The 15498-nt window shown below is 38.4% G+C and overlaps 1 protein-coding gene and 1 long non-coding RNA gene across 10 annotated transcripts in view; one reads left to right on the forward strand and one right to left on the reverse strand.

The window, feature by feature from the left end:
- Nucleotides 1-15498, reverse strand: part of LOC122550838 (F-box-like/WD repeat-containing protein TBL1X) — a 399517-nt gene that overhangs the window by 297034 nt on the left and 86985 nt on the right. The gene's annotated exons all lie outside the window — the stretch shown is intronic.
- The window catches only part of LOC122550839 (uncharacterized), a 207051-nt gene that overhangs the window by 56102 nt on the left and 135451 nt on the right, over nt 1-15498 (forward strand). Inside the window, exon 2 of the long non-coding RNA XR_006311959.2 lies at nt 9105-9208. This is a non-coding gene — a long non-coding RNA (uncharacterized LOC122550839). The remainder of the gene's footprint in view (nt 1-9104; nt 9209-15498) is intronic.

Raw genomic sequence — 15498 nt, forward strand, 5'->3', positions numbered from 1 at the left:
AGGGTGCAAACAACTACTGAACAGACCACAGGCTTATACATTTGACTATTAGCATGTCAATCAAACACCGAAAATTCTCAAAGAAACTAGAGTGCATGGGTTCAAGGTGAAAGAGGAGAAATTTAAAAGTGACCTGGCGGGGGCAGGGTGCGGTAACATTGTCATGCAGACAGTATGCGTATATGGAATGAGCTGCCAGAGGAAATAATGAAGACTGGTTCAATTACAACATTTAAAAAGGCAACTGGATGGGTGTATGAATAGGAAGGGTTTAGAGGAACATGGGCCAAACAGGACTAGTCAGATTGGGATGTCTGGTCAGCCTATAGGGGGTAGGCCCAAACGATCAGTTTCTGCGCTGTATGACTTTATAAATGCAAGAGATGAAAATAGTTCAGGGATATAAAAAATTCACCTTTCCTCCTACCCTGCTGACACAAGGTAGTGGTTTGCAATTTTGTTCAAGAAATCAATTATAGGAGTTGGGAGGGATGATATTTTGGAGGTCATCTGGGTAGAAGTGAAAAACAACACAAAAGGGCATGTGTATACAATAGGCCTCCAACAGGCAGGGAGGGAGAGAGGAGCAACTATGAGAAGTACAAGGAGGAGTGATGGTGGCATAACTCAGTTAGATTTGGGATATTTATGAAAAGGATAAGGATAGGCTGGGAATAAGTGTTCTAAACTGGGGAAACGCTAACTTTAAAATAAAATGTGATTTCTCCTCAGTGAACCGAGAGCAGCTACATGCAGATAGAACCATGAGAGAAGTGGGAAATATTAATGGAGTATGTATTAGAATAGCCTAACAGAGGGGAGGGGAGAGAGTCATGGAGAGAAAGGATGTACTGGTGAGTTTAAAAGAGTTAGAAGTGGATAAAATCACAAGCCCAGATGAGATGCTTCCCAGGCTGTTGAGGAAGGGAAGATATCCGTAAACTGGAGGAGGATACCAAAGGACTGATCAGAAGGAGGACAGAGCAAAGGAAATGAAATTCACCTTGGCAAAATGAGAGATGGACTTGGGGGTGGACTATCAAGGCAAGGGATTTCAGTGTAAATGGCAGGACCCTGGAAAGTACTGAAGATCATAAAGATCTTAGTGTGCCTGCTCACAGATCCTTGAAGATAGCATGAAAGGTAGACAAGATAGTTAAAGCAGCATACAAGATACTGAACTAAAAAGCCAGATATCCTAACTTAATCTTATCCCATCTGCAGCCCATAGAAGGCCCATATCCCTCTAAACCCTTCCTATTCATAAACCCATCCAGATGCCTTTTAAATGTTGTAATTATACCAGTCTCCACCACTTCCTCTGGCAGCTCATTCCATACACACACTACCCTCTGTTGTGATCCTTCTTCAGAATGTCAACTCTGCTTTCTCTCTATTGATGCTGCCAGACTTGTTCAGTTTTTCAGCAATTTCTGTTTTTGATGCAGGATACTTGTATTTTATGCTTCAGCTCATAAAGACATAAGCAGAGACATTATGCTGGAACTCTATAAAATGCTTAGAATACTGCATAGAGCTCTGGTCACCAAATTAGTGGAAGGATGTGACTACAATAGAAGGGGTGCTGAGATTTACCAGGATGCTGCCTGGGCTGACCTGAAGAAAGATTGGATAGTGTAGAGTTTAGAAATAGCCTGATAAAGGTGTACAAAATTATGAGGGGCACAGATAGGGTGGACAGGAAGGAATTTCTTTTTCTGTTAGTAGTGTGGTTAATAACTCAGGGCACAGATTTAGGTTAAGAGGTAGAAGGCTAAGAGGAGAGTTGATGAGAAACACTTACACCCACAGAAATAGCAGTTGAATCAGAAACTCTTCTAATATTTAAGAAATACCTAGATATTCACTTCTGTAGCCATGCTCTCCAGGGCTACAGGCCAAAAGCTGGAATACAGGATTAGTATAGTCAGATCTTTGCTGACTAGTGCTGACACGATGGGCCAAGTGGCCTCATTCTATTCTGTAAATTCTATGAGACCATGATTCACAAGTTCTGATGATGCCTGCATGGAAGGGCTTTGGGACAAGATCAAATTAGCAATCAACAGACATACACCTTCACCATTGAGTTTAAATCTTTCATGCACCAACAGTGGTTCAATGAGAACGAAAAATTTAATCATAAATGCCAAGCCTTGATTACATGGCAAAATCATACTCTATCACAGCCGAAAGAAGAATATTACTCAATGCTAAAACTCAGAGAATGACATGCTATCAAGAAACCATGGCAGAGTTCCATCTGCAACTTTGCAGTGAAGTATCCCTTATTCTTTGCTTTTTATTATCAGTGCTTACAATCTCCTCTGGCTATCCTGGTTTCCTAATCTCCCATCCTCCTAATATCACCACTATGGCCAGATTGTATGCAATTACAAAATTATGAGGGGCACATATTGGGTGAACAGAAAGGTATTTCTTTCTCTGTTAGTGGCGAGGAATTCATTGCTACAGAAAGCTGTAGAGGTCAGTTCATTGAGTATATGTAAGACTGAGATAGATAGTTTGAGTATCAACGGGATCAAGGGTTATGGGGAGAAAGTGAGAGAATGGGGCTGAGAAACTTATCAGCCATGATTGAATGGCGGAACAGACCCAATGGGCTGAATGGCCTAATTGCTGTTCCTGTGTCTTATGGCTTTATTCCCATTCTCCAACTTCTGTTGACCTCCAGTTCATTCAAAACTCTGCTCATTTCGCCCTATCCTGTATTAAGTCCCACTCAGCCTCAGACCCACGTATCTAAAGGCCTACACTGGTTTGTAGCTCCTATTAGAGTCACAGCTGTTAATAAAGATATTATAGCAGGGCATTCAGAAAACTCAGAGTAATCAGGTAAAGTGAACATAGTTCTGTGAAAGGAAATGATGGTTAACAAATTTTTTGGAGTTCTTTGAGGAAGTAATGTGTACTGTGGATAAAGGGAAACCGATGGGTGTACTTTACTTGTATTTGTTGAAGGATTTTTGATTACTGCAGGAAATAGAAGCTTCTGATAGAAAGGTCAACGTATTGGTATGGGTCAAAGATTGGCTAGCTAACAGGAAAGATAGCAGGCACACATGGGTCATTTTTTACTTGGCAAGATATAATGATTGGCATTCCAGTGTTGGGGCCTCAACTTTTTACAATTCATGCAAATTATTTGGATAAGGGGCTAAAGGTATAGTTGCTAAATTTGCTGATGACACAAAGATAGGTATGAAAGCAAATTGTTAATAGAACAAAAGAAGGTCGCAAAGGAAGTAAATAGTTTAATTGAGTGGGAAAAGATCTGGCAAATGGGGTGTAATGTGACAAATGTCAAATATTTTGGAAAGATTAAAAAAAGAGAATTGCATCATGTAAATTGTAGATTGCAGAGCTCTGAGATGCAAAGGAATCTGCAGTCCTAAGTAATGAACTACAAAAGATTAGCATGCAAGTATGGCAAGTAATTAGGAAATCTAATCTATCTTAGAAATTCTATTGAATGTTATAATTTATTGCAAAGGTAACTGAATATACAAGAAGGGAGAGAATGCTTCAGTTTTGCAGGGCCACATCTGGAATACTGTGCACAGCATTAGTCTCATTATTTAAGGAAAGATGTAAATGCATTGGAAGCAATTCAGAGAAGGTTTACGAGACTCATACATGGAATGGGCAGATTGTCTTGTGATGAAAAGGTTTGATAAGGTAGGCTAATATCTGCTAGAGTTTAGAAGAGTAACAGATGATTTGATTGAAACATACAAGACCCTGAGGAGTCTTGACAAGGATATATACAGTCTGTTCTTCTATTACGTGATAGTTGTGTTCTTGTGCGACCTTGTATTATAGAAAATCGTGCAAGAGAAATAACGTGGCCTATGGAAAAGACAGGTTAGGGGTACCAAAAATTCAGTAAAAATCAAAACAAAAATAGTTAACCAAACAAACAATAGCACAGACTAAGTAAATATTAAAATTGCATATTTTAATGAATTAATACAATAAATTTAACACTTTACCCAGAAAAACTGTAAGGTATCTTGAAAGGATTTCTGAGTTTGCTGAGTTACAGTGCCGCATTAAGACAAGGGCTGAGGGTCATCAGCATCATTACTTTCAGGTGCAGTTCTGGATTCAGGGTTATAATGAAAAAAAAATTCAGAAGTGGATGGTTGTGATCCATTGTCCTTAGACTGTTTCTTGGGTGTTGGCTTAAAAAAGGCATTAGTTTATGGTGTTTTGCCATCTTTCATGAAGCTGTTCATAGGGCTCCACACAAGACTTTATGCCACAAAACAGTTATCCTCCTGCGTTCTGCATTGTACTCATTGTCTTCTCAGAGCTGCAACTGCTTTCAACTTCCCTCAGGATAGATGACAAAAGAGAAGTGGAAAGCTCTCATGATGCTGCATCCTGGACGCATCGTCTTCACCTCCAGCTTCAAATTCCTCAGCAGCAACAAGTTGTAGTGGATCAGCTGTGGAGAGGTCTTCACAATGGTATTCAAACAGCTCTTTGACAGTCTTCACTTCTTCAAATCCAACTTGCTTTGCAAGACTGACACAATGTTCTTTGATAACTGGAAGCTCCTCTGATGGTTCAATGCTTTTAAAATAATGAAGAAAATCTGGGAGAAGCTTCCGCCAAACTGTATGCAAGAAGTCTTCACTGACATTACCCCAGGACTCCACAATGATGTCAATAGCATTTTTAATGTTAAAGCTCTACCAACATTGAAGCACACTGTTCTCATCATCCCCCTCAGTAGCTGCAATCAGCTTCCTGAATGTAGTCCATGGGTTGAATGAGAGAGGTTGGTAGAATCGGAGGCAGAAATAGCAGTTTTATATTTTCAGAAAGCACACCAGCGATAAAAGGCTGGCTTGGTGCACAGTTCAGAATGAGGAGATTCTTGACATCCACATTTTTCCTCCTGCAATAATTTCGAAAAACATCCTCAAAGAAACCAACAAAATGGTCTGAAAAAATTTGCTCAGTCATCCAACCTCTTTTGCTTGACTGAAGTAAACACCTGGAGTGGACTTAAGGTAACCTTTCAAGGCTTGTGGGTTGGCAGAATGGTACACCACCATAGGCTTATGCTTTAAGTCTCCACTAGCATTGGCACCCAACAAATAGCCATACTGTACGACTCTTTGTGACCTTAAAACCTGGAGTGTGTGTGCATCATTTGTGGAAACATAGGTTCTGGATGGCATTCAGTTCCAACATAAACTTGTCCTCAGCGCACTGTGACACCTAGTGCCAGGGATGGATCGCGTAATAGCCAACTGGAGTTCGCACTTTTAAAAACAAAAAATTGCTCCCCAGTTCATCAACCTCGTTACAGTCAAATTGCATTGACGAAATGCGCATTATAGGAGAACAATCTGTATCTGAAAAAGATATTTCCTCTTCGAACGGAATTCAGAATGAAGGGACCAGCATTTAAAAATAAGAATTGCCCATTTAATACATAGATGAGGTATTTTTTCCCCTCAGAGGGCTCTAAGTATTTGGATCTCCCATTCTGAAAGGCAAAGAGTCTTTGAATTGAATATTTTAAGGCAGAGATAGAAAACTTTTTTTTTGATAAGCAAGGGGGTGAAAGATTAATGGGAGTAGTCTGAAACGTTAAGCCTTCAGATCAACCATGATCGTAGTGCATGATGGAACAGGCTGGTAGTCAAGTGCAGCTTTCTCCTGCCCTAATTCATACATTTTCAGTTCTGATTTAGAATGGTTCATGCAAATAATCTGACAACTAAATGGAATTCTTATTGAATTAAGTCTTGCAAATACATGTTAAGCTAAGCCCCTCCAACTTATCACTATGCTAAATACTGTAATGCTATTTGCCATTCAGGTTAAAAATGTCAAAATAAAAGGCCTTTGATCTCAATGATTTCACATACAATCTTATAGTTTTGTACATCAGATATGAAATAAAGTTTCAGCAATACAGAAAAGCAAATTTAAATTAACATATTGGATCACATTGATTGAGGGGATTAAGTGAACTTTATATTATTAAATAATCAAAACTTTTCCACCCTCTCTTACTGATTCTATTCATTTCCTTATGGCTTCCAACTGGACTATTATTCTAGATGCAATGCATATTCATTGTCTGCAACACAGAAAAGAAAGATCAAGAAGTACTCCTGAAAAATGAGCAATCAGTTCTTCCTTAGCACATTCCAAACTGGCAACTGTTACTGCCTGGAACAAAAGCAATAGGCACAGAAGCAAAGTCACCAACAAGTTCCCTCCCAAAATTATCACACCAGCCCAACTTAGAAATATATTCTTGTTCCTTCATCATTGCTGGTTCGTATTAGCAGAGACTTCTACCTGGCAGGTCTGTGGTCATACTTCTACTACACAGGCTATACAAGCACAAGAGTACAGCTCATCACCACTTTCTCCAAAGCAATTAGGAATGGGCAATAAGTTCTGCCCTTACCAGTGACAAACGAATGAAAGAATAGATAAATATAATTTTCTCCATAATTAACAATAGCCGGCAAGTACCATTAAAAGGTTATCAAATTCGTTCATATTTTATTATCCCCATCAGGCAAATGCATATATTTATTAATTTATTAAAAATTCTGCATATGTAGCCATTTCAGCTTTTTTCCCAGTCATGCATTATGTCCACATAAACTGTTCAAATGCCTTGCCTAATAAATTAAGTGTGGATTTGTACATGTTTTCCTAGATTCAAGCGTATATTGATACATAAAAACCTATATAGGAATTTGTGTTAGTAGAACATTAACTTGACGTTAAATTATACAGGAAAATATGTTTATCTACATTTTTGGTTTCTATTAGTTTAAATTTTCTTGTCCTTTTTTGCCCCAAAATTTCTGTATGAAACATTTGAATTGGGAAAACCAGAGAACAAATGAAAAAAAGTGCCACAGTCATTCATCGTTAGTATATATTAGATTTCTGCAGCTCCATTTACTTTGATTATAATTATGGTAATTAAGGTAATGTACAGTTTGCTATTCCTTCTGCCGCGACAGTAAAGAGCAAATATCACATAGCGCACCATAATCTGATTGGTTACTGAGCACAAATACAAAATTTAATTTTTTTTTTACCATATTTAGTCTTATGGCATTTGATTCATAATCAATTCAATTTTAAAATGAATATAACCTGTTTATACTATTATAGGACGATACTCCTTCCTCCAATATATTAATCTGTGTTGTAAATTGTAAAATTGATTCTACAGTATGACAATAATATGCAACTGGTTTTTCCAATTATGCCAACTATAATGGATGAATACAAAATAGATTAAAAGGCAGTAAGTATGCAAATACATTATTTCAGAAAAATTCAAGCAGATCATAATTTCTCAAGTCTGAAGTAGTTTACACCACAATAGGTGACTCTCAAAAATAAACATGTGAGATAACTGCATGGCCTATACCACTCATAAATTCCAGTCTTGATATCTGATGCTGACCTAAAGAAAAGGCCAGAAGTAATATGAACAGCTTGAACTCAATAATGCTCGTCATAAAATAAATGTCACATGGAAGTGAATTCAAAGTTGTTGATTTATGTTGGAATTCAGCCAACAGCCTTTCAAAGCTTTGTGGATTAGAGTGGTGTTGGAAAAGCACAGCAGTTCAGGCAGCATCCGAGGAGCAGGAAAATCGATGTTTCGGGCAAAAGCCCTTCATCAGGAATAGCTTTGGTCTTTTGGTTCAGTGACAACATCTGAACACATGAAATTACTACCTTATAACAATTCATCTCATGAAACTATAGGAATGCTTTCAATGTAAGAGAAACTTTTTTTAACCTTAATTTAAGTTCTTAAAAGTCCCAACTTTAGTGCTATTAACTAATCAGTTATGGGCTTGTGGCAGTATGACTGGAATCCTTTTCATTGCTACATCCTCCTTCCTGACATAAACTGAAGTTCAGTGCCAGAGGTACCTTGCTAAAGTGGCCCACCTCTAACAGTTCATTCTCATTAGCAGGCTATTGAACTGTGAAGAATGTTATTTAGCCTATTTTCCTAATCAACTTGTTCAAAGGTATTATTACACATCTCTGGAGCAGGTGGGACTTCAACTCGGGTCTCTTGATTCAGGGATAAAGACACTACCACTGTACCACAAGCGTTTCTTGTGAAGAATGTTATGCGCATGCATTAAACTGCTTACATCTGACACATGCAGAGTAGGAGTCCTAGGTAAGCTAAACTGAAAGTACATCTGAATGATGATAAGCAAAATAAGCCTACAGTACACAGATCTAGTTAATGAGTTAGCATCAGAACAGGCATGATAGACTAGGTAAGGGTTCTACACAATCAATAGTTCTTGTAAAAGATTCCTCAAATGCAGGAGTGGCTGTCAAAGGTGCGGATTTTATCAATGCCTGAGGTTTTCCAATCATCTGACATGTATAACATGTCCAAAATTCAACCAAATTCTTATGCAGTCAATTCCAATAAAAATGTTTTTGTAGTTAGGCTTGAGTTTTCCTGACTCCCAAATACTTCCTTCTCTTAATTCATGTGCCACCTGCCACACTTTCTTAATGTAACACACCGGTAATACCACTTGATGAACTTCTGCCCATTTCTCATCCCCCTAAATATGTGATCATCTCCATTTTCTAATCAGGACATTTTTAAGATAGTAACATTCTGGAATACACTCAGATTCTTGTATATATCGTTTTTGATACAACTGCTTTAGTTTTTCATCTTTCTGTTGTAATTCAGCTAATTTCTCTAAACTAAAAATATCCACTTTGTCCTCTACATATTCCAGGAAACAAGTGCTCCAGGAAATGCGCAAGAGGCCATCCAAAGTTTAAAATAAATTCACTGAGAAATATATTGCTGGCCAAATATGTATTTTGACATGTGCAGAGCAAAACCAAAGCAAGGACTTACGTTGGAGCTATTCTCATTTCTGTTGAATTGTTCAAGATTGAATAATATGCAGTATCATAATACAGATATATTTTATTGCTTCATTCTGTGTTTTCTTTGGACCTGGTTTGGGGAGGTGAGGGTATAATTTTGCACCCCATTGGATCCTAAATCTTTTTATTAATTTCCTTAGGACTCGATACTCTGACATTGGCTGCAGTAATCCAAGAAACTGTTGAGAATTGCTCAGGTAGCCTTGATCATTGATGGGATCAGGATATGTGGATGAGTCACTGGGTGAGATTATTCACATTTAGTTTGAAGATTCTTTTAATCTAATATTCTAATGAATAGAGTGGAGCTTGCAGTGAGAATATTACTGTTGCTTTGTGGTTGGTCAACTATACCATTTAAATGATTATGAAAATTTATTTAATATATTTCAATCTTGATCGGTCAAACTCTTTTCCTTGAGAACAGGCCTTCTCCATCTTCAGTTGCTTCTCCAAGCACATTGATTTAAAATCTAGTTCTGTATTTGACACCGTCTCTTTATCACTCTGTCCCTGAGTGTTTTCCTTAATTCAGTTATCATATTTGGGAAACACATTGTATTTTCACAAGTACTCTTCAGTGTTGTCCTAGCCTAATTTTCAATACTTGATTAATCAGTACAACAGCAATTTGCATTTATATGTATATTAAAGTTTTTTTCTACCTGTTGTTATTCTTAATACTGTCGACTACAATAAAGACTAGTAAGGGTTACTTTACAGTTCTCAATATTAAAAATTGTGTGTCATTTCTAGCTGCTTTGTCACATTTACCATTATAAAATACTTTTCTGCACAAATCTGTGCTGTCTGGAAACATGATTGCAGGGCCTTGGGTATTTGCCTAAAACCAGAAACCCTTACCAATAGATTTTGAATAAATGTAGATTGATTTTACAAATCACTTGACCTATGGTTACATAATTTACACAAAATGTCTGATGCTTGAAATGGCCATTGTATCATGCTATTTGCTGAATTAAGTAAAATCTCCCAGAAAACAATTCCTTGTTTTCAATTTTCAAATCCATTTTCTTTCCTCAATATGTCTATTTTACCGGAATAAACTGCTGATTTTAGTCCTAAGGATTCGCTGTTCCTGCTGTTTATTTATTCATTTACATGATTTCACTCTTAAAATGTGTTAAAGCTGAAGGCAAAATTGCGAGTTTATTATCCTGTAACCAGAGTCTTGCATCACTAACTGGCTAGTTAAGTGTGTGTGTGTGTTTTCGCTACTAAGGTTCTGTTGATCAGATGTATTTCTCCTGAATTATTCTTCTCTGTGGTTTGAAGTCAATAAATTTTACACTAGCCGAGCGTAGACAAAACTGTTGCAGAGTGAAAAGGCGTCAGAAGGTGTATACATCTTTAAATTTTTGGTGCATAAATCATGAGATTTAAACATTGCAAGGTATTGATTTCTGATAAATATTTTTAATGTTGGTGGATGTACAGAATTTAAAATTGAGTTTTATTTTTGGAGTTAGATTTTCTTCAATGATATAAACAGAAATGGATCTGAACAACATAAGACAAAGAGATGGGGCAAAAGAGCCCCTCGCTGTATCCCCACTCTCAGCAAAGCTGCAAATTTCCATGGTGGAGGGATGGAAGAGATCAGCTGACTTCCCATTTGCCTCCAGTATTGCTGTCAGTAGGAGATAGGTAATTGTAAATCATAGGACAGCAGTCTATACTGTGGGATAGGGGTTACTAGTGTGCACGTCTGTTTTTTTTGAGGTGCCTAACCTCTTCCTGGAGGGCCTATGACTCTTGGAGATTGGTTCTCTTCAAAAGCATAAAACAAACATTTTTAGAAATACTACTTCACCCTTTAGGGTGTCTTATGGTCTTTAACAGGGTGTCCTACACCTTCTGGTACTGCAGGTGGTTACACTGCAACATCATTGAAACCTGCTACCTACCAGTGTGTGGTTAGGATCCTGCTGTAAGATTGCTTAGTATTTCTAATTAGTTTACATTCAGGAAAATGTGGCACAGTCACAGCAGGTTCAGAGGGCAGATGAATGCCCTGCCTTGAACTCAAAGATGTCAGATGTCAGGAATACTGATAAGTTAAGTCATTCAAAAGTTTGATATGGGACTGAACCACTTAGTGGGTAGATCAGTGTGCAGTTACCTGAATTCACTCAGGCTAGTGATGCTAACTTCAAAGTTAAAAATCACATAACACCAGGTTATATTCCAACAGGTTTAATTGGAAGCACACTAGCTTTCGGAGTGACGCTCCTTCATCAGGTGATACACCCCAGTCCAACACCGGCATCTCCAAATCATGGATGCTAACTTCAGTAGCTTCAGAAATAGAAAATAGAACAAATAGAAATTATAAACTAGTAAGAGCCCATTTTAAAACAAAAAGTGGAATCAGTATTTGTTGACCATAAAGCATGTTTCTACTAAATTTTCAGAGGCCATTCCATTATGCAATTTCATGGCTAAAAAAATTATAGAGTTACTGAATACAGATACAGACTATCTGCAGATACAATCAGATCAAGGGTCAAATTTTATACTAAGGTTATTCAAGGACATTATGGGTAGCTGAGGAATAAAACAATTCAAATCCACTGCGTACCATCCAGAATTGCAGAGAGCATTAGAACAAAAGAGAGCATGATCAGGCCCTCCAAACCCGCGCTGATCATCATGCCCTAACTAAACTAAAAAAAAGCTTCTGCCCTTATTCGGTCTGTATCCCTCTATTCTCTTCCTATTAATGTAACCACGCAGATGCCTCTTAAATGTCGCCAATATGTCCGATTCCACCACCGCTTCTCACAATGCATTCCAAGCTCCTATCACACCCTGTTTTAAAAACCTCCCTCACACCTCTCCCTTAAACATTCCCCTTCTCACCTTGAACCTGTCCGCCCTAGTAACTGAAACTTTTCCAGGGAAAAAGCCTCTGATTATCCACCCTATTTATGCCTCTCATAATTTTGTAGTCCAGACAATATCTTAGTGAACCTTCTCTGCATTCTCTCCAAGCCTTACAGGTCCTTCTGGCAGTGTAGTGACCAAACGGCACACATTACTCCAAATGCGGCCGAACATGGTGGCATCAAACTTTAAAGACCATATTGAGGGCTTTATAGACAAGATTATCCAGAGCATTGAGATAGAGGAATTCCATTTGTACCTTTTGCAATTAAAGATGTATCTAACAAATCAATTAAATTCAGTCCATTGAATTAGTTTTTGATAATGAGATGAGAGGACCACTGAAATTAATTAAGGAAAAAATTAGTGAGTCAGCGATCTGAGACCATATATTTGGACTGTGTGTCAAATTTAGTGAAAGATTAAATAGAGTGGGTGAGTTGGCAAGACAGCATTTGAAAGTAGCACAGCATGTGAAGCAGGAAGCAGTCAAGAAATCAACAATTCGTAATTTTGCTAGTACAGATAACATTTCAAAGACAAATCAATAAAGTCATCGAGACTACCCAATTGTGCAGTATACATCAACAACTTGGTGATTTTTAGTGATACATGGAAAGAACATTTGGAGCATCTATCCGAATTGTTCTACTGACTTCGGGAGATGGGCTTGATGATAAACTTGGCTAAGAGTGAATTTGCAAAAGCCCAAGTCACTTTGCTGGGAATTGCTATTAGACATGGACAGATGGCCCCATGTATTACTCCCGGAGGTAGGTAAAGCTTTAAGGCAAGGTTTAATGGGCCTTATCAAATCAAAAGAAAATTGAGTGAGATGAACTATTTAATAAGAATGGCAAATAGAAAGAAATCTCGCAGAGTGTATCATGTGAATATGCTGAAAAGGGTTTTTGATCAGGAAGGAAAGCAAATGTGGTACTGGCTACAATACAGTCAAGAACCAAGTTCAAATGATTCTGAATTGGACATTCCTCAACTTAAATTGAACAATGAGGAAGTCCTCAGAAATTGGGGGAAATTATTGTGATATCTTCCAGAGGAAAATGAATATGACCTGAAGGAATTATTATAATCACATGAGGAGTTACGTGGGAATAAGTTGGGAAGTACTGATTACACATGATGTAGACATGGGAAATGCTGTTCCAATTAAGCAACATCCTTATCGACTTAACCCTCTAAAGTTGGCACAGTTTCAAAAAGAGATTGAATGCATGCTCAAACAAAATGTAATGGAAGTGCATTGCAAATGGAGCTCACCCATAGTAATGATGCCAAAACCAGATGGTACTCAACGATTCTGCGTGGACTATAGCAAAATCTGATTCACATCCCATTTCACATTTGGAAGACTGTATTGAGAAGGTACGACAAACAACTTATATTTCAAAGTTCAAGATGGGCTTGATGATAAACCTGGCTAAGAGTTAATTTGTAAAAGCCCAAGTCACATTCCTGGGAAATGTTATTGGACATGGACAGGCAGCCCCATGTGAAAACAAAGGTTAATGAGAAATTTCCCATACCATTGATGAAGAGGGAAGTACTACAAGTGTTGTGAGTGAGTGATTTTTATTGGAAGTTCGTACTAAATTTTAGCAGTACGTTTGCTCCACTGACTGACTTACTGAAGAAGTGTAGAAAATTTCCATGGATGAAAGAATGCCAAAAGGCATTTGACAGCCTAAAAGCTGTGTTAACCATTGCCCTAGTGTTAGCCACATCTAATTAAGCAAAGCCATTCATGGTGGCTATCGATGAGAGTGATGTGTGTTGGTGCTTGCAAGATGCTGAGAAGATGGAAAGACTGGGAATTTTCAGGACTGAAGAAGGGTCACACCTGAAACATTGACCTCTCCACCTCCTGATACTGTCTGGCTTGCTGTGTTCTCCCTGCCCTCTGCGTGTCTGAAGTTCCTGAAGAAGGGCTCATGCCCGAAACGTCGATTCTTCTGCTCCTTGGATGCTGCCTGACCTGCTGCGCTTTTCCAGCAACACATTTTCAGCTCTGATCTCCAGCATCTGCAGTCCTCACTTTCTCCTAGAAGATTTTAACCTACTGCGAATCCTCTTGCAAGGATGCCTTCCTTGAAGAAGCTCTCTTCCTCCCTCTACAAGGATTTCAGTGAGTCCCTCTCTCGCTGCACACCCAAGGTCATCTCCTCTGCCATTCCTGAAGAAGGGCTCATACCCGAAACGTCGATTCTCCTGCTCCTTGGATGCTGCCTGACCTGCTGCGCTTTTCCAGCAACACATTTTCACCTTTGCGTGTCTACCTTGGTTTCCAGCATCTCCAGTCATAGACAATTGTATATACTGATTATAACAGCTTAAAGTTTTTGAAAAATTTTAAGGATAAAACTTCCACACTGTTTAGGTGAAGCTTATTATTGCAGCCATTCAATTTGAAAATTATACATGCAGCAGGAGAGAACATAATTGCCAACATACTGTCGAGACTTTGACGAAGAAAGACAGGCATTTGATGGTGGGGAGAAACAGACTGAAAATTCACTGTAGTAGTGAATATTTGCATACTTATAATCAATGTAATGTATATGTATTGTAGTGTACTAACAGAGTAAGGCTGAAGGTTTTTAAAAATGAAGCCATCTTTGTATATTGATGGTTCATTTTTTAAAAGGAGGCAGGTGTGATGATATTATGGCTTGGAGTGGTGTATTTTATCATTTCTTTTAATGATGAGAGGTTGAGACAGAGGTGTTGAGCAGTCTACTCCAAAGCCAATAGGGTGAACAGCTTGTGAGGCTTTGAGTATTTTATTTTAATTTGGAACTATAGAAGCAGGCTGAATGGGTAGAGTCAAGATCCTACATAACCAGGGTTTTTAGTTTTAGCTTCCAGCAGTTCCTGGAGTCTTAAAGCTGGATGCAGAAGCTCTTGATCCTCTCTGTTACAGCTAAAAGCTGAGTTCCCTTCCTGCTACTAGAAATGCATGTGAGACAATCTATTTTACTGAATTTGCCTAGGCTAAGGGGTGTTTATATATGATGCTACTATATTGGAATAGTTAATTAGTAGCTAATATATACGTATATTATTTTGTTAAGCATTTCAATAGAGTTTACAGTTAAGCCAATTCTTTGAGGGAGTTTGTTCGAGTCCTTAACAGCCCTCATCACAACATGCTCTCCCACCTATTGTTTGGCATCATCAGCATATTTGGATACATTACATTTTGCCTCCTCTACCAAGTCATTAATATGAGCATAGGTCGAGAGGGTGAAGGGTGTCAAGTTCCAAGAAGTGACTGTCCTGGGCTTCCCAAATAGATGCAACAGTCAAGAAGGCACAACAATGCCTCTTATTCCTCAGGTGGCTCAGGAAATTTGGCATGTCCATAAGGAGCCTCACCAACATTTACAGAGATACCATTAAAAGCATACTGTCTGCGTGTATAACAGCCTGATATGGCAACTGCTCAGCCCAGGACAGTAAGAAACTACAGAAAGTTGTGTACGCAGCCCAGCCAGTCACGGAAGCCAACTTTCCATCCATGGACTCCATTTACATAGCTTGTTGCTGTGGAAAGACTAGCATCATCAAAAATCCATCGTACCCCAGTACAATCTCTTTCATCAGGCA

This window comes from Chiloscyllium plagiosum, unplaced genomic scaffold (assembly GCF_037043375.1).
Source record: "Chiloscyllium plagiosum isolate Xiang-an unplaced genomic scaffold, Cpla_swu_hap1 HiC_scaffold_6, whole genome shotgun sequence".
Taxonomy (NCBI): Eukaryota; Metazoa; Chordata; class Chondrichthyes; order Orectolobiformes; family Hemiscylliidae; genus Chiloscyllium; species Chiloscyllium plagiosum.